This window comes from Schistocerca americana, unplaced genomic scaffold (genome assembly GCF_021461395.2).
Source record: "Schistocerca americana isolate TAMUIC-IGC-003095 unplaced genomic scaffold, iqSchAmer2.1 HiC_scaffold_1004, whole genome shotgun sequence".
In the NCBI taxonomy this organism is placed as follows: Eukaryota; Metazoa; Arthropoda; class Insecta; order Orthoptera; family Acrididae; genus Schistocerca; species Schistocerca americana.
Window position 1 is genome coordinate 27,737 of NW_025725052.1, and position 18,277 is coordinate 46,013.

Sequence of the window (18,277 nt, forward strand, 5' to 3'; positions counted from 1 at the left end):
AGCCACTTTTTTTTATTTTTTTTTTGTGGGCCTCCCATCTCCCCATACAGCCCATCCATTCGCTCACCTTTTTTGCCTTCTTCGGCTAGCTTCGGTGCTATACTCTTGTGATGCTATTTCACTGTGCATATTTTGAAATGTATAGTTGTTGTATTTTGATTCCTTTTTGTTTGAAGTGATATTGAAAAAAAAAAATATTTTTTTTTATCGTTGTTTTTGTTTTATTTTTGTTTTTTTTGTTGTTTTTTTTTGTTTGTTCTTTTTTTTATTTTTGTTTCTGTTAATATTGTTTATTTGATTTTACTGCATGCGGAGTTGCAGGGTGCCGACGTCATTCAAAGCTCGTCTTCTCGAAAGTTTGTTATGCCTTTGGCTTCCCCAAGCGATGGCTTGGACTAGTCTGATATATTCCATTTTTGCTGTGTGGTTTCCCAAGTCTCCTTCTCTTAGCTCCGAACGACTCAGCCGCCAAAAACTGCGCTCGGCATACGAATGTGGAAAAGAGAATTGATGAAATCCATGTTGCCGCGGAATGATTTGAAGAAGAAGGAAAGAAAAAATTGAAGAAATAAATCCTGTTTCATCTTCCCTCGTCGACGTCAAATAAATAAAGAAGCAAGTAATGTTCGCAGGTGAGTGAAACGGATACATCTTCCATGTAAGTTTGCAAACATAAAACATAAACGGAAAACCCAGTGGACACCACGTCCAAACGAATGGTCAGCTTCACCATCCATGTTGGGAGAATGTAAATCAAATTCCTGCTGAATTAACGGAGACGAAGGGCTAGGTTAAACAAGACATTTAACACACCAAGCATGAACATTCCCAATCAGTGACTACTGCAGACACCATGAGTGTCGACTTTGTTCCTTTTCTTCTTTTTCGTTGTTTCATTGTTTTCGTTGAACATATTTGGTTTTTTTTTTGTTTTTTATTTGTAATTTATTTATTGAGATTTTTATTTATGTTTGATAAGGTGGATGTATACGTGGCCGTGGAAGAAACCTTACTGAATTCGTTTACAGGGTCGTGATTTGGAGTGCTAAGATATAATTTGCAAACTTTTGCCTATGTTTGACATCCTGCATTAGCAACTGTGCCTGTGTGGCGAGGTAGAATCTGTAGTCCAGGTATGAACGCCCCTCCTGGGCGCCAAGTAAGTAACATAGGGTGTGTCCAGCCAACCACGTCCAGGTGTTTGCCTTGGTTGTGGGGTAGTACGCGTCGTCGGGTTGGAGCACGGACGTAAGAGAGATGTGCCGTCGTGCCGTGCGGCAGATCAAAGCCATGGTCATTCTACACCATTCCCAAATAAGACTGTTCGCACCAAGCCACTAGACCACACCGGATAACGACGGCAGTGCTCTTTCCAGCGAACGCAGCAGCCACCCACGGTTAACTGACGACAACTGTAAAAAATCCACTCTCTCGCGTTATAGAACGGCGTGCTCCGGACGCATTTCGTGGAGACGGACGCCAGCAATGATGAGAGCAAAAGGTGCCTACAAATCCTGTCGTTGCACCACGCACTGTTCTACGACAATTCACCAAGCAGACGCTCACGCCTTGTTGTGCTGTTTCCTTTGCGGGCAATGAGTGCATCTGCCTTCGACACAGGAAACATTACACGTTTGGCAGCTGTGGGATTGGAACCCACGCCTCCGAAGAGAATGGTGCCTGAAACCAGCGCCTTAGACCGCTCGGCCACGCTACCTACACAACACGCGCGTCACAAGAGCTGCGTCCTACCCCACGAGAACACACCGCAACGGCACAAAAATGAGATGTAAAAAGTGGCAACGGTGGGATTCGAACCCACGCCTCCGAAGAGACTGGTGCCTAAAACCAGCGCCTTAGACCGCTCGGCCACGTTACCGTTGGAGCAGCAGCCGCAAAACGTTTCCTTTGTACTACAAAGATCACTTCGAAATGGAAGTATCTTGGCAATCGCCGTGCCATGTATTTCCACTGCTCTCCCACTGGAAGCGTCTCTTTAGGCCATCCACAGCAAGAAAAAGCCGTGCCCGCCGTGTGGCAGCGACGCCACTTGTCTGTAGCTGTCGCAGTTAAGGAGACAGCGTCAAGAGACGTTTTCGTGCCGTGACCAGGTTTCGAACCTGGGCTTTCCGTAACCACTAAAGTATCGTAGCTGTAACTGTCAGGCGGAGCTAGAATGCTCCATGTATCAAACATATGTGAGCTCAAGGAGGTTACACTTGAAGAAAAAGCGGCAGGTTAACGCGATCACAGCAAAGCCCCCGGCAGCTACGGGACTCGAAACCGCGCCTACAGAGAGACTGGTGCCTGAAACCAGCGCCTTAAAGCGCTCGGCCACGCTACATGCGCTGCTTGGTGCGCCAGTGTTCCTAGCATTTGTACAAACAGTGCACGCCACAGCTTCCTGTTCTGCTGGGACTGGCTGCTCATCCATCGCACTTCAAACAACTGCCCTTTTCGACTACAGAGAGCAGCGGACGTCTGCGCTCTGGGAGGCGACATTACGTGTTGGGGATGAAGTGGTAGGGCAAACTGCGGCCTGCGGAACACGACCGAAAAAGTCAAGAGAGTACTGTCATTTCGAGTACTCGTCATTGCAACGGCAGCAAGGCAAAACTTTCAAAATTGCCGTGACCAGGATTCGAACCTGGGTTATTGCGGCCACAACGCAATGTCCTAACCACTAGACGATCACGGCCACGGACGCGCCCGCGAAAGCAGCTGCCTGTAATGCAAGTGGCGATACACAGCAGAGCCTAGGCCAAGGTGTACGCCACAGCAGTGTGAGACACGGTCTCCATCACATGTATACGAGCAAATGAACGTGCCTGCGCTGTCAGGACACTAACTACAGTGGTTAGCTGCATTCACCTCCGTGGCAATGTCTTGCAGTCCCCCAAGCCTCTTGACTACAGGTATGTGGCTGGATAACAAGTGGATAGACGCTTCATCTCTCTCGCCGTCAGGTGTTGCCGTGAATCATACTTAACGTAGCTTTCTGCACGCGTCAGCGTAGCGTCAGTCGAGCAAAGTCGAGACAAGTCGCATAAGAGGAGCAACAAAAACGCGCGATTCCAGTACCGGGAATCGAACCCGGGCCTCCTGGGTGAGAGCCAGGTATCCTAGCCACTAGACCACACCGGATAACGACGGCAGTGCTCTTTCCAGCGAACGCAGCAGCCACCCACGGTTAACTGACGACAACTGTAAAAAATCCACTCTCTCGCGTTATAGAACGGCGTGCTCCGGACGCATTTCGTGGAGACGGACGCCAGCAATGATGAGAGCAAAAGGTGCCTACAAATCCTGTCGTTGCACCACGCACTGTTCTACGACAATTCACCAAGCAGACGCTCACGCCTTGTTGTGCTGTTTCCTTTGCGGGCAATGAGTGCATCTGCCTTCGACACAGGAAACATTACACGTTTGGCAGCTGTGGGATTGGAACCCACGCCTCCGAAGAGAATGGTGCCTGAAACCAGCGCCTTAGACCGCTCGGCCACGCTACCTACACAACACGCGCGTCACAAGAGCTGCGTCCTACCCCACGAGAACACACCGCAACGGCACAAAAATGAGATGTAAAAAGTGGCAACGGTGGGATTCGAACCCACGCCTCCGAAGAGACTGGTGCCTAAAACCAGCGCCTTAGACCGCTCGGCCACGTTACCGTTGGAGCAGCAGCCGCAAAACGTTTCCTTTGTACTACAAAGATCACTTCGAAATGGAAGTATCTTGGCAATCGCCGTGCCATGTATTTCCACTGCTCTCCCACTGGAAGCGTCTCTTTAGGCCATCCACAGCAAGAAAAAGCCGTGCCCGCCGTGTGGCAGCGACGCCACTTGTCTGTAGCTGTCGCAGTTAAGGAGACAGCGTCAAGAGACGTTTTCGTGCCGTGACCAGGTTTCGAACCTGGGCTTTCCGTAACCACTAAAGTATCGTAGCTGTAACTGTCAGGCGGAGCTAGAATGCTCCATGTATCAAACATATGTGAGCTCAAGGAGGTTACACTTGAAGAAAAAGCGGCAGGTTAACGCGATCACAGCAAAGCCCCCGGCAGCTACGGGACTCGAAACCGCGCCTACAGAGAGACTGGTGCCTGAAACCAGCGCCTTAAAGCGCTCGGCCACGCTACATGCGCTGCTTGGTGCGCCAGTGTTCCTAGCATTTGTACAAACAGTGCACGCCACAGCTTCCTGTTCTGCTGGGACTGGCTGCTCATCCATCGCACTTCAAACAACTGCCCTTTTCGACTACAGAGAGCAGCGGACGTCTGCGCTCTGGGAGGCGACATTACGTGTTGGGGATGAAGTGGTAGGGCAAACTGCGGCCTGCGGAACACGAGTGAAAAAATCAAGAGAGTACTGTCATTTCGAGTACTCGTCATTGCAACGGCAGCAAGGCAAAACTTTCAAAATTGCCGTGACCAGGATTCGAACCTGGGTTATTGCGGCCACAACGCAATGTCCTAACCACTAGACGATCACGGCCACGGACGCGCCCGCGAAAGCAGCTGCCTGTAATGCAAGTGGCGATACACAGCAGAGCCTAGGCCAAGGTGTACGCCACAGCAGTGTGAGACACGGTCTCCATCACATGTATACGAGCAAATGAACGTGCCTGCGCTGTCAGGACACTAACTACAGTGGTTAGCTGCATTCACCTCCGTGGCAATGTCTTGCAGTCCCCCAAGCCTCTTGACTACAGGTATGTGGCTGGATAACAAGTGGATAGACGCTTCATCTCTCTCGCCGTCAGGTGTTGCCGTGAATCATACTTAAGGTAGCTTTCTGCACGCGTCAGCGTAGCGTCAGTCGAGCAAAGTCGAGACAAGTCGCATAAGAGGAGCAACAAAAACGCGCGATTCCGGTACCGGGAATCGAACCCGGGCCTCCTGGGTGAGAGCCAGGTATCCTAGCCACTTTTTTTTATTTTTTTTTTGTGGGCCTCCCATCTCCCCATACAGCCCATCCATTCGCTCACCTTTTTTGCCTTCTTCGGCTAGTTTCGGTGCTATACTCTTGTGATGCTATTTCACTGTGCATATTTTGAAATGTATAGTTGTTGTATTTTGATTCCTTTTTGTTTGAAGTGATATTGAAAAAAAAAAATATTTTTTTTTATCGTTGTTTTTGTTTTATTTTTGTTTTTTTTGTTGTTTTTTTTGTTTGTTCTTTTTTTTATTTTTGTTTCTGTTGATATTGTTTATTTGATTTTACTGCATGCGGAGTTGCAGGGTGCCGACGTCATTCAAAGCTCGTCTTCTCGAAAGTTTGTTATGCCTTTGGCTTCCCCAAGCGATGGCTTGGACTAGTCTGATATATTCCATTTTTGCTGTGTGGTTTCCCAAGTCTCCTTCTCTTAGCTCCGAACGACTCAGCCGCCAAAAACTGCGCTCGGCATACGAATGTGGAAAAGAGAATTGATGAAATCCATGTTGCCGCGGAATGATTTGAAGAAGAAGGAAAGAAAAAATTGAAGAAATAAATCCTGTTTCATCTTCCCTCGTCGACGTCAAATAAATAAAGAAGCAAGTAATGTTCGCAGGTGAGTGAAACGGATACATCTTCCATGTAAGTTTGCAAACATAAAACATAAACGGAAAACCCAGTGGACACCACGTCCAAACGAATGGTCAGCTTCACCATCCATGTTGGGAGAATGTAAATCAAATTCCTGCTGAATTAACGGAGACGAAGGGCTAGGTTAAACAAGACATTTAACACACCAAGCATGAACATTCCCAATCAGTGACTACTGCAGACACCATGAGTGTCGACTTTGTTCCTTTTCTTCTTTTTCGTTGTTTCATTGTTTTCGTTGAACATATTTGGTTTTTTTTTTGTTTTTTATTTGTAATTTATTTATTGAGATTTTTATTTATGTTTGATAAGGTGGATGTATACGTGGCCGTGGAAGAAACCTTACTGAATTCGTTTACAGGGTCGTGATTTGGAGTGCTAAGATATAATTTGCAAACTTTTGCCTATGTTTGACATCCTGCATTAGCAACTGTGCCTGTGTGGCGAGGTAGAATCTGTAGTCCAGGTATGAACGCCCCTCCTGGGCGCCAAGTAAGTAACATAGGGTGTGTCCAGCCAACCACGTCCAGGTGTTTGCCTTGGTTGTGGGGTAGTACGCGTCGTCGGGTTGGAGCACGGACGTAAGAGAGATGTGCCGTCGTGCCGTGCGGCAGATCAAAGCCATGGTCATTCTACACCATTCCCAAATAAGACTGTTCGCACCAAGCCACTAGACCACACCGGATAACGACGGCAGTGCTCTTTCCAGCGAACGCAGCAGCCACCCACGGTTAACTGACGACAACTGTAAAAAATCCACTCTCTCGCGTTATAGAACGGCGTGCTCCGGACGCATTTCGTGGAGACGGACGCCAGCAATGATGAGAGCAAAAGGTGCCTACAAATCCTGTCGTTGCACCACGCACTGTTCTACGACAATTCACCAAGCAGACGCTCACGCCTTGTTGTGCTGTTTCCTTTGCGGGCAATGAGTGCATCTGCCTTCGACACAGGAAACATTACACGTTTGGCAGCTGTGGGATTGGAACCCACGCCTCCGAAGAGAATGGTGCCTGAAACCAGCGCCTTAGACCGCTCGGCCACGCTACCTACACAACACGCGCGTCACAAGAGCTGCGTCCTACCCCACGAGAACACACCGCAACGGCACAAAAATGAGATGTAAAAAGTGGCAACGGTGGGATTCGAACCCACGCCTCCGAAGAGACTGGTGCCTAAAACCAGCGCCTTAGACCGCTCGGCCACGTTACCGTTGGAGCAGCAGCCGCAAAACGTTTCCTTTGTACTACAAAGATCACTTCGAAATGGAAGTATCTTGGCAATCGCCGTGCCATGTATTTCCACTGCTCTCCCACTGGAAGCGTCTCTTTAGGCCATCCACAGCAAGAAAAAGCCGTGCCCGCCGTGTGGCAGCGACGCCACTTGTCTGTAGCTGTCGCAGTTAAGGAGACAGCGTCAAGAGACGTTTTCGTGCCGTGACCAGGTTTCGAACCTGGGCTTTCCGTAACCACTAAAGTATCGTAGCTGTAACTGTCAGGCGGAGCTAGAATGCTCCATGTATCAAACATATGTGAGCTCAAGGAGGTTACACTTGAAGAAAAAGCGGCAGGTTAACGCGATCACAGCAAAGCCCCCGGCAGCTACGGGACTCGAAACCGCGCCTACAGAGAGACTGGTGCCTGAAACCAGCGCCTTAAAGCGCTCGGCCACGCTACATGCGCTGCTTGGTGCGCCAGTGTTCCTAGCATTTGTACAAACAGTGCACGCCACAGCTTCCTGTTCTGCTGGGACTGGCTGCTCATCCATCGCACTTCAAACAACTGCCCTTTTCGACTACAGAGAGCAGCGGACGTCTGCGCTCTGGGAGGCGACATTACGTGTTGGGGATGAAGTGGTAGGGCAAACTGCGGCCTGCGGAACACGACCGAAAAAGTCAAGAGAGTACTGTCATTTCGAGTACTCGTCATTGCAACGGCAGCAAGGCAAAACTTTCAAAATTGCCGTGACCAGGATTCGAACCTGGGTTATTGCGGCCACAACGCAATGTCCTAACCACTAGACGATCACGGCCACGGACGCGCCCGCGAAAGCAGCTGCCTGTAATGCAAGTGGCGATACACAGCAGAGCCTAGGCCAAGGTGTACGCCACAGCAGTGTGAGACACGGTCTCCATCACATGTATACGAGCAAATGAACGTGCCTGCGCTGTCAGGACACTAACTACAGTGGTTAGCTGCATTCACCTCCGTGGCAATGTCTTGCAGTCCCCCAAGCCTCTTGACTACAGGTATGTGGCTGGATAACAAGTGGATAGACGCTTCATCTCTCTCGCCGTCAGGTGTTGCCGTGAATCATACTTAAGGTAGCTTTCTGCACGCGTCAGCGTAGCGTCAGTCGAGCAAAGTCGAGACAAGTCGCATAAGAGGAGCAACAAAAACGCGCGATTCCGGTACCGGGAATCGAACCCGGGCCTCCTGGGTGAGAGCCAGGTATCCTAGCCACTTTTTTTTATTTTTTTTTTGTGGGCCTCCCATCTCCCCATACAGCCCATCCATTCGCTCACCTTTTTTGCCTTCTTCGGCTAGCTTCGGTGCTATACTCTTGTGATGCTATTTCACTGTGCATATTTTGAAATGTATAGTTGTTGTATTTTGATTCCTTTTTGTTTGAAGTGATATTGAAAAAAAAAAATATTTTTTTTTATCGTTGTTTTTGTTTTATTTTTGTTTTTTTTGTTGTTTTTTTTTGTTTGTTCTTTTTTTTATTTTTGTTTCTGTTAATATTGTTTATTTGATTTTACTGCATGCGGAGTTGCAGGGTGCCGACGTCATTCAAAGCTCGTCTTCTCGAAAGTTTGTTATGCCTTTGGCTTCCCCAAGCGATGGCTTGGACTAGTCTGATATATTCCATTTTTGCTGTGTGGTTTCCCAAGTCTCCTTCTCTTAGCTCCGAACGACTCAGCCGCCAAAAACTGCGCTCGGCATACGAATGTGGAAAAGAGAATTGATGAAATCCATGTTGCCGCGGAATGATTTGAAGAAGAAGGAAAGAAAAAATTGAAGAAATAAATCCTGTTTCATCTTCCCTCGTCGACGTCAAATAAATAAAGAAGCAAGTAATGTTCGCAGGTGAGTGAAACGGATACATCTTCCATGTAAGTTTGCAAACATAAAACATAAACGGAAAACCCAGTGGACACCACGTCCAAACGAATGGTCAGCTTCACCATCCATGTTGGGAGAATGTAAATCAAATTCCTGCTGAATTAACGGAGACGAAGGGCTAGGTTAAACAAGACATTTAACACACCAAGCATGAACATTCCCAATCAGTGACTACTGCAGACACCATGAGTGTCGACTTTGTTCCTTTTCTTCTTTTTCGTTGTTTCATTGTTTTCGTTGAACATATTTGGTTTTTTTTTTGTTTTTTATTTGTAATTTATTTATTGAGATTTTTATTTATGTTTGATAAGGTGGATGTATACGTGGCCGTGGAAGAAACCTTACTGAATTCGTTTACAGGGTCGTGATTTGGAGTGCTAAGATATAATTTGCAAACTTTTGCCTATGTTTGACATCCTGCATTAGCAACTGTGCCTGTGTGGCGAGGTAGAATCTGTAGTCCAGGTATGAACGCCCCTCCTGGGCGCCAAGTAAGTAACATAGGGTGTGTCCAGCCAACCACGTCCAGGTGTTTGCCTTGGTTGTGGGGTAGTACGCGTCGTCGGGTTGGAGCACGGACGTAAGAGAGATGTGCCGTCGTGCCGTGCGGCAGATCAAAGCCATGGTCATTCTACACCATTCCCAAATAAGACTGTTCGCACCAAGCCACTAGACCACACCGGATAACGACGGCAGTGCTCTTTCCAGCGAACGCAGCAGCCACCCACGGTTAACTGACGACAACTGTAAAAAATCCACTCTCTCGCGTTATAGAACGGCGTGCTCCGGACGCATTTCGTGGAGACGGACGCCAGCAATGATGAGAGCAAAAGGTGCCTACAAATCCTGTCGTTGCACCACGCACTGTTCTACGACAATTCACCAAGCAGACGCTCACGCCTTGTTGTGCTGTTTCCTTTGCGGGCAATGAGTGCATCTGCCTTCGACACAGGAAACATTACACGTTTGGCAGCTGTGGGATTGGAACCCACGCCTCCGAAGAGAATGGTGCCTGAAACCAGCGCCTTAGACCGCTCGGCCACGCTACCTACACAACACGCGCGTCACAAGAGCTGCGTCCTACCCCACGAGAACACACCGCAACGGCACAAAAATGAGATGTAAAAAGTGGCAACGGTGGGATTCGAACCCACGCCTCCGAAGAGACTGGTGCCTAAAACCAGCGCCTTAGACCGCTCGGCCACGTTACCGTTGGAGCAGCAGCCGCAAAACGTTTCCTTTGTACTACAAAGATCACTTCGAAATGGAAGTATCTTGGCAATCGCCGTGCCATGTATTTCCACTGCTCTCCCACTGGAAGCGTCTCTTTAGGCCATCCACAGCAAGAAAAAGCCGTGCCCGCCGTGTGGCAGCGACGCCACTTGTCTGTAGCTGTCGCAGTTAAGGAGACAGCGTCAAGAGACGTTTTCGTGCCGTGACCAGGTTTCGAACCTGGGCTTTCCGTAACCACTAAAGTATCGTAGCTGTAACTGTCAGGCGGAGCTAGAATGCTCCATGTATCAAACATATGTGAGCTCAAGGAGGTTACACTTGAAGAAAAAGCGGCAGGTTAACGCGATCACAGCAAAGCCCCCGGCAGCTACGGGACTCGAAACCGCGCCTACAGAGAGACTGGTGCCTGAAACCAGCGCCTTAAAGCGCTCGGCCACGCTACATGCGCTGCTTGGTGCGCCAGTGTTCCTAGCATTTGTACAAACAGTGCACGCCACAGCTTCCTGTTCTGCTGGGACTGGCTGCTCATCCATCGCACTTCAAACAACTGCCCTTTTCGACTACAGAGAGCAGCGGACGTCTGCGCTCTGGGAGGCGACATTACGTGTTGGGGATGAAGTGGTAGGGCAAACTGCGGCCTGCGGAACACGACCGAAAAAGTCAAGAGAGTACTGTCATTTCGAGTACTCGTCATTGCAACGGCAGCAAGGCAAAACTTTCAAAATTGCCGTGACCAGGATTCGAACCTGGGTTATTGCGGCCACAACGCAATGTCCTAACCACTAGACGATCACGGCCACGGACGCGCCCGCGAAAGCAGCTGCCTGTAATGCAAGTGGCGATACACAGCAGAGCCTAGGCCAAGGTGTACGCCACAGCAGTGTGAGACACGGTCTCCATCACATGTATACGAGCAAATGAACGTGCCTGCGCTGTCAGGACACTAACTACAGTGGTTAGCTGCATTCACCTCCGTGGCAATGTCTTGCAGTCCCCCAAGCCTCTTGACTACAGGTATGTGGCTGGATAACAAGTGGATAGACGCTTCATCTCTCTCGCCGTCAGGTGTTGCCGTGAATCATACTTAACGTAGCTTTCTGCACGCGTCAGCGTAGCGTCAGTCGAGCAAAGTCGAGACAAGTCGCATAAGAGGAGCAACAAAAACGCGCGATTCCAGTACCGGGAATCGAACCCGGGCCTCCTGGGTGAGAGCCAGGTATCCTAGCCACTAGACCACACCGGATAACGACGGCAGTGCTCTTTCCAGCGAACGCAGCAGCCACCCACGGTTAACTGACGACAACTGTAAAAAATCCACTCTCTCGCGTTATAGAACGGCGTGCTCCGGACGCATTTCGTGGAGACGGACGCCAGCAATGATGAGAGCAAAAGGTGCCTACAAATCCTGTCGTTGCACCACGCACTGTTCTACGACAATTCACCAAGCAGACGCTCACGCCTTGTTGTGCTGTTTCCTTTGCGGGCAATGAGTGCATCTGCCTTCGACACAGGAAACATTACACGTTTGGCAGCTGTGGGATTGGAACCCACGCCTCCGAAGAGAATGGTGCCTGAAACCAGCGCCTTAGACCGCTCGGCCACGCTACCTACACAACACGCGCGTCACAAGAGCTGCGTCCTACCCCACGAGAACACACCGCAACGGCACAAAAATGAGATGTAAAAAGTGGCAACGGTGGGATTCGAACCCACGCCTCCGAAGAGACTGGTGCCTAAAACCAGCGCCTTAGACCGCTCGGCCACGTTACCGTTGGAGCAGCAGCCGCAAAACGTTTCCTTTGTACTACAAAGATCACTTCGAAATGGAAGTATCTTGGCAATCGCCGTGCCATGTATTTCCACTGCTCTCCCACTGGAAGCGTCTCTTTAGGCCATCCACAGCAAGAAAAAGCCGTGCCCGCCGTGTGGCAGCGACGCCACTTGTCTGTAGCTGTCGCAGTTAAGGAGACAGCGTCAAGAGACGTTTTCGTGCCGTGACCAGGTTTCGAACCTGGGCTTTCCGTAACCACTAAAGTATCGTAGCTGTAACTGTCAGGCGGAGCTAGAATGCTCCATGTATCAAACATATGTGAGCTCAAGGAGGTTACACTTGAAGAAAAAGCGGCAGGTTAACGCGATCACAGCAAAGCCCCCGGCAGCTACGGGACTCGAAACCGCGCCTACAGAGAGACTGGTGCCTGAAACCAGCGCCTTAAAGCGCTCGGCCACGCTACATGCGCTGCTTGGTGCGCCAGTGTTCCTAGCATTTGTACAAACAGTGCACGCCACAGCTTCCTGTTCTGCTGGGACTGGCTGCTCATCCATCGCACTTCAAACAACTGCCCTTTTCGACTACAGAGAGCAGCGGACGTCTGCGCTCTGGGAGGCGACATTACGTGTTGGGGATGAAGTGGTAGGGCAAACTGCGGCCTGCGGAACACGACCGAAAAAGTCAAGAGAGTACTGTCATTTCGAGTACTCGTCATTGCAACGGCAGCAAGGCAAAACTTTCAAAATTGCCGTGACCAGGATTCGAACCTGGGTTATTGCGGCCACAACGCAATGTCCTAACCACTAGACGATCACGGCCACGGACGCGCCCGCGAAAGCAGCTGCCTGTAATGCAAGTGGCGATACACAGCAGAGCCTAGGCCAAGGTGTACGCCACAGCAGTGTGAGACACGGTCTCCATCACATGTATACGAGCAAATGAACGTGCCTGCGCTGTCAGGACACTAACTACAGTGGTTAGCTGCATTCACCTCCGTGGCAATGTCTTGCAGTCCCCCAAGCCTCTTGACTACAGGTATGTGGCTGGATAACAAGTGGATAGACGCTTCATCTCTCTCGCCGTCAGGTGTTGCCGTGAATCATACTTAAGGTAGCTTTCTGCACGCGTCAGCGTAGCGTCAGTCGAGCAAAGTCGAGACAAGTCGCATAAGAGGAGCAACAAAAACGCGCGATTCCGGTACCGGGAATCGAACCCGGGCCTCCTGGGTGAGAGCCAGGTATCCTAGCCACTTTTTTTTATTTTTTTTTTGTGGGCCTCCCATCTCCCCATACAGCCCATCCATTCGCTCACCTTTTTTGCCTTCTTCGGCTAGCTTCGGTGCTATACTCTTGTGATGCTATTTCACTGTGCATATTTTGAAATGTATAGTTGTTGTATTTTGATTCCTTTTTGTTTGAAGTGATATTGAAAAAAAAAAATATTTTTTTTTATCGTTGTTTTTGTTTTATTTTTGTTTTTTTTGTTGTTTTTTTTTGTTTGTTCTTTTTTTTATTTTTGTTTCTGTTAATATTGTTTATTTGATTTTACTGCATGCGGAGTTGCAGGGTGCCGACGTCATTCAAAGCTCGTCTTCTCGAAAGTTTGTTATGCCTTTGGCTTCCCCAAGCGATGGCTTGGACTAGTCTGATATATTCCATTTTTGCTGTGTGGTTTCCCAAGTCTCCTTCTCTTAGCTCCGAACGACTCAGCCGCCAAAAACTGCGCTCGGCATACGAATGTGGAAAAGAGAATTGATGAAATCCATGTTGCCGCGGAATGATTTGAAGAAGAAGGAAAGAAAAAATTGAAGAAATAAATCCTGTTTCATCTTCCCTCGTCGACGTCAAATAAATAAAGAAGCAAGTAATGTTCGCAGGTGAGTGAAACGGATACATCTTCCATGTAAGTTTGCAAACATAAAACATAAACGGAAAACCCAGTGGACACCACGTCCAAACGAATGGTCAGCTTCACCATCCATGTTGGGAGAATGTAAATCAAATTCCTGCTGAATTAACGGAGACGAAGGGCTAGGTTAAACAAGACATTTAACACACCAAGCATGAACATTCCCAATCAGTGACTACTGCAGACACCATGAGTGTCGACTTTGTTCCTTTTCTTCTTTTTCGTTGTTTCATTGTTTTCGTTGAACATATTTGGTTTTTTTTTGTTTTTTATTTGTAATTTATTTATTGAGATTTTTATTTATGTTTGATAAGGTGGATGTATACGTGGCCGTGGAAGAAACCTTACTGAATTCGTTTACAGGGTCGTGATTTGGAGTGCTAAGATATAATTTGCAAACTTTTGCCTATGTTTGACATCCTGCATTAGCAACTGTGCCTGTGTGGCGAGGTAGAATCTGTAGTCCAGGTATGAACGCCCCTCCTGGGCGCCAAGTAAGTAACATAGGGTGTGTCCAGCCAACCACGTCCAGGTGTTTGCCTTGGTTGTGGGGTAGTACGCGTCGTCGGGTTGGAGCACGGACGTAAGAGAGATGTGCCGTCGTGCCGTGCGGCAGATCAAAGCCATGGTCATTCTACACCATTCCCAAATAAGACTGTTCGCACCAAGCCACTAGACCACACCGGATAACGACGGCAGTGCTCTTTCCAGCGAACGCAGCAGCCACCCACGGTTAACTGACGACAACTGTAAAAAATCCACTCTCTCGCGTTATAGAACGGCGTGCTCCGGACGCATTTCGTGGAGACGGACGCCAGCAATGATGAGAGCAAAAGGTGCCTACAAATCCTGTCGTTGCACCACGCACTGTTCTACGACAATTCACCAAGCAGACGCTCACGCCTTGTTGTGCTGTTTCCTTTGCGGGCAATGAGTGCATCTGCCTTCGACACAGGAAACATTACACGTTTGGCAGCTGTGGGATTGGAACCCACGCCTCCGAAGAGAATGGTGCCTGAAACCAGCGCCTTAGACCGCTCGGCCACGCTACCTACACAACACGCGCGTCACAAGAGCTGCGTCCTACCCCACGAGAACACACCGCAACGGCACAAAAATGAGATGTAAAAAGTGGCAACGGTGGGATTCGAACCCACGCCTCCGAAGAGACTGGTGCCTAAAACCAGCGCCTTAGACCGCTCGGCCACGTTACCGTTGGAGCAGCAGCCGCAAAACGTTTCCTTTGTACTACAAAGATCACTTCGAAATGGAAGTATCTTGGCAATCGCCGTGCCATGTATTTCCACTGCTCTCCCACTGGAAGCGTCTCTTTAGGCCATCCACAGCAAGAAAAAGCCGTGCCCGCCGTGTGGCAGCGACGCCACTTGTCTGTAGCTGTCGCAGTTAAGGAGACAGCGTCAAGAGACGTTTTCGTGCCGTGACCAGGTTTCGAACCTGGGCTTTCCGTAACCACTAAAGTATCGTAGCTGTAACTGTCAGGCGGAGCTAGAATGCTCCATGTATCAAACATATGTGAGCTCAAGGAGGTTACACTTGAAGAAAAAGCGGCAGGTTAACGCGATCACAGCAAAGCCCCCGGCAGCTACGGGACTCGAAACCGCGCCTACAGAGAGACTGGTGCCTGAAACCAGCGCCTTAAAGCGCTCGGCCACGCTACATGCGCTGCTTGGTGCGCCAGTGTTCCTAGCATTTGTACAAACAGTGCACGCCACAGCTTCCTGTTCTGCTGGGACTGGCTGCTCATCCATCGCACTTCAAACAACTGCCCTTTTCGACTACAGAGAGCAGCGGACGTCTGCGCTCTGGGAGGCGACATTACGTGTTGGGGATGAAGTGGTAGGGCAAACTGCGGCCTGCGGAACACGACCGAAAAAGTCAAGAGAGTACTGTCATTTCGAGTACTCGTCATTGCAACGGCAGCAAGGCAAAACTTTCAAAATTGCCGTGACCAGGATTCGAACCTGGGTTATTGCGGCCACAACGCAATGTCCTAACCACTAGACGATCACGGCCACGGACGCGCCCGCGAAAGCAGCTGCCTGTAATGCAAGTGGCGATACACAGCAGAGCCTAGGCCAAGGTGTACGCCACAGCAGTGTGAGACACGGTCTCCATCACATGTATACGAGCAAATGAACGTGCCTGCGCTGTCAGGACACTAACTACAGTGGTTAGCTGCATTCACCTCCGTGGCAATGTCTTGCAGTCCCCCAAGCCTCTTGACTACAGGTATGTGGCTGGATAACAAGTGGATAGACGCTTCATCTCTCTCGCCGTCAGGTGTTGCCGTGAATCATACTTAACGTAGCTTTCTGCACGCGTCAGCGTAGCGTCAGTCGAGCAAAGTCGAGACAAGTCGCATAAGAGGAGCAACAAAAACGCGCGATTCCAGTACCGGGAATCGAACCCGGGCCTCCTGGGTGAGAGCCAGGTATCCTAGCCACTAGACCACACCGGATAACGACGGCAGTGCTCTTTCCAGCGAACGCAGCAGCCACCCACGGTTAACTGACGACAACTGTAAAAAATCCACTCTCTCGCGTTATAGAACGGCGTGCTCCGGACGCATTTCGTGGAGACGGACGCCAGCAATGATGAGAGCAAAAGGTGCCTACAAATCCTGTCGTTGCACCACGCACTGTTCTACGACAATTCACCAAGCAGACGCTCACGCCTTGTTGTGCTGTTTCCTTTGCGGGCAATGAGTGCATCTGCCTTCGACACAGGAAACATTACACGTTTGGCAGCTGTGGGATTGGAACCCACGCCTCCGAAGAGAATGGTGCCTGAAACCAGCGCCTTAGACCGCTCGGCCACGCTACCTACACAACACGCGCGTCACAAGAGCTGCGTCCTACCCCACGAGAACACACCGCAACGGCACAAAAATGAGATGTAAAAAGTGGCAACGGTGGGATTCGAACCCACGCCTCCGAAGAGACTGGTGCCTAAAACCAGCGCCTTAGACCGCTCGGCCACGTTACCGTTGGAGCAGCAGCCGCAAAACGTTTCCTTTGTACTACAAAGATCACTTCGAAATGGAAGTATCTTGGCAATCGCCGTGCCATGTATTTCCACTGCTCTCCCACTGGAAGCGTCTCTTTAGGCCATCCACAGCAAGAAAAAGCCGTGCCCGCCGTGTGGCAGCGACGCCACTTGTCTGTAGCTGTCGCAGTTAAGGAGACAGCGTCAAGAGACGTTTTCGTGCCGTGACCAGGTTTCGAACCTGGGCTTTCCGTAACCACTAAAGTATCGTAGCTGTAACTGTCAGGCGGAGCTAGAATGCTCCATGTATCAAACATATGTGAGCTCAAGGAGGTTACACTTGAAGAAAAAGCGGCAGGTTAACGCGATCACAGCAAAGCCCCCGGCAGCTACGGGACTCGAAACCGCGCCTACAGAGAGACTGGTGCCTGAAACCAGCGCCTTAAAGCGCTCGGCCACGCTACATGCGCTGCTTGGTGCGCCAGTGTTCCTAGCATTTGTACAAACAGTGCACGCCACAGCTTCCTGTTCTGCTGGGACTGGCTGCTCATCCATCGCACTTCAAACAACTGCCCTTTTCGACTACAGAGAGCAGCGGACGTCTGCGCTCTGGGAGGCGACATTACGTGTTGGGGATGAAGTGGTAGGGCAAACTGCGGCCTGCGGAACACGACCGAAAAAGTCAAGAGAGTACTGTCATTTCGAGTACTCGTCATTGCAACGGCAGCAAGGCAAAACTTTCAAAATTGCCGTGACCAGGATTCGAACCTGGGTTATTGCGGCCACAACGCAATGTCCTAACCACTAGACGATCACGGCCACGGACGCGCCCGCGAAAGCAGCTGCCTGTAATGCAAGTGGCGATACACAGCAGAGCCTAGGCCAAGGTGTACGCCACAGCAGTGTGAGACACGGTCTCCATCACATGTATACGAGCAAATGAACGTGCCTGCGCTGTCAGGACACTAACTACAGTGGTTAGCTGCATTCACCTCCGTGGCAATGTCTTGCAGTCCCCCAAGCCTCTTGACTACAGGTATGTGGCTGGATAACAAGTGGATAGACGCTTCATCTCTCTCGCCGTCAGGTGTTGCCGTGAATCATACTTAAGGTAGCTTTCTGCACGCGTCAGCGTAGCGTCAGTCGAGCAAAGTCGAGACAAGTCGCATAAGAGGAGCAACAAAAACGCGCGATTCCGGTACCGGGAATCGAACCCGGGCCTCCTGGGTGAGAGCCAGGTATCCTAGCCACTTTTTTTTATTTTTTTTTTGTGGGCCTCCCATCTCCCCATACAGCCCATCCATTCGCTCACCTTTTTTGCCTTCTTCGGCTAGCTTCGGTGCTATACTCTTGTGATGCTATTTCACTGTGCATATTTTGAAATGTATAGTTGTTGTATTTTGATTCCTTTTTGTTTGAAGTGATATTGAAAAAAAAAAATATTTTTTTTTATCGTTGTTTTTGTTTTATTTTTGTTTTTTTTGTTGTTTTTTTTTGTTTGTTCTTTTTTTTATTTTTGTTTCTGTTAATATTGTTTATTTGATTTTACTGCATGCGGAGTTGCAGGGTGCCGACGTCATTCAAAGCTCGTCTTCTCGAAAGTTTGTTATGCCTTTGGCTTCCCCAAGCGATGGCTTGGACTAGTCTGATAT

The 18,277-nt window shown here is 49.6% G+C and overlaps 17 non-coding genes across 17 annotated transcripts; all 17 read right to left on the minus strand.

Moving 5' to 3' along the window:
- Nucleotides 1-1,797: 1,797 nt before the first annotated feature.
- On the minus strand, nt 1,798-1,879 carry Trnal-uag. The gene has a single exon. It is a non-coding gene; the product is annotated as a tRNA-Leu (tRNA).
- Nucleotides 1,880-2,626: 747 nt separating this feature from the next.
- Trnah-gug lies at nt 2,627-2,698 on the minus strand. The gene has a single exon. It is a non-coding gene; the product is annotated as a tRNA-His (tRNA).
- Nucleotides 2,699-3,072: 374 nt separating this feature from the next.
- Nucleotides 3,073-3,144, minus strand: Trnae-cuc. The gene has a single exon. It is a non-coding gene; the product is annotated as a tRNA-Glu (tRNA).
- A 445-nt stretch (nt 3,145-3,589) lies between these two features.
- On the minus strand, nt 3,590-3,671 carry Trnal-uag. Its single transcript has one exon. It is a non-coding gene; the product is annotated as a tRNA-Leu (tRNA).
- Nucleotides 3,672-4,418: 747 nt separating this feature from the next.
- Nucleotides 4,419-4,490, minus strand: Trnah-gug. Its single transcript has one exon. It is a non-coding gene; the product is annotated as a tRNA-His (tRNA).
- A 2,222-nt stretch (nt 4,491-6,712) lies between these two features.
- On the minus strand, nt 6,713-6,794 carry Trnal-uag. Its single transcript has one exon. It is a non-coding gene; the product is annotated as a tRNA-Leu (tRNA).
- Nucleotides 6,795-7,541: 747 nt separating this feature from the next.
- On the minus strand, nt 7,542-7,613 carry Trnah-gug. The gene has a single exon. It is a non-coding gene; the product is annotated as a tRNA-His (tRNA).
- Nucleotides 7,614-9,836: 2,223 nt separating this feature from the next.
- Nucleotides 9,837-9,918, minus strand: Trnal-uag. Its single transcript has one exon. It is a non-coding gene; the product is annotated as a tRNA-Leu (tRNA).
- Nucleotides 9,919-10,665: 747 nt separating this feature from the next.
- On the minus strand, nt 10,666-10,737 carry Trnah-gug. Its single transcript has one exon. It is a non-coding gene; the product is annotated as a tRNA-His (tRNA).
- Nucleotides 10,738-11,111: 374 nt separating this feature from the next.
- Trnae-cuc lies at nt 11,112-11,183 on the minus strand. The gene has a single exon. It is a non-coding gene; the product is annotated as a tRNA-Glu (tRNA).
- Nucleotides 11,184-11,628: 445 nt separating this feature from the next.
- Trnal-uag lies at nt 11,629-11,710 on the minus strand. The gene has a single exon. It is a non-coding gene; the product is annotated as a tRNA-Leu (tRNA).
- A 747-nt stretch (nt 11,711-12,457) lies between these two features.
- Nucleotides 12,458-12,529, minus strand: Trnah-gug. The gene has a single exon. It is a non-coding gene; the product is annotated as a tRNA-His (tRNA).
- Nucleotides 12,530-14,751: 2,222 nt separating this feature from the next.
- Nucleotides 14,752-14,833, minus strand: Trnal-uag. The gene has a single exon. It is a non-coding gene; the product is annotated as a tRNA-Leu (tRNA).
- A 747-nt stretch (nt 14,834-15,580) lies between these two features.
- Trnah-gug lies at nt 15,581-15,652 on the minus strand. The gene has a single exon. It is a non-coding gene; the product is annotated as a tRNA-His (tRNA).
- Nucleotides 15,653-16,026: 374 nt separating this feature from the next.
- Nucleotides 16,027-16,098, minus strand: Trnae-cuc. The gene has a single exon. It is a non-coding gene; the product is annotated as a tRNA-Glu (tRNA).
- Nucleotides 16,099-16,543: 445 nt separating this feature from the next.
- Trnal-uag lies at nt 16,544-16,625 on the minus strand. Its single transcript has one exon. It is a non-coding gene; the product is annotated as a tRNA-Leu (tRNA).
- Nucleotides 16,626-17,372: 747 nt separating this feature from the next.
- Trnah-gug lies at nt 17,373-17,444 on the minus strand. The gene has a single exon. It is a non-coding gene; the product is annotated as a tRNA-His (tRNA).
- Nucleotides 17,445-18,277: the final 833 nt, after the last annotated feature.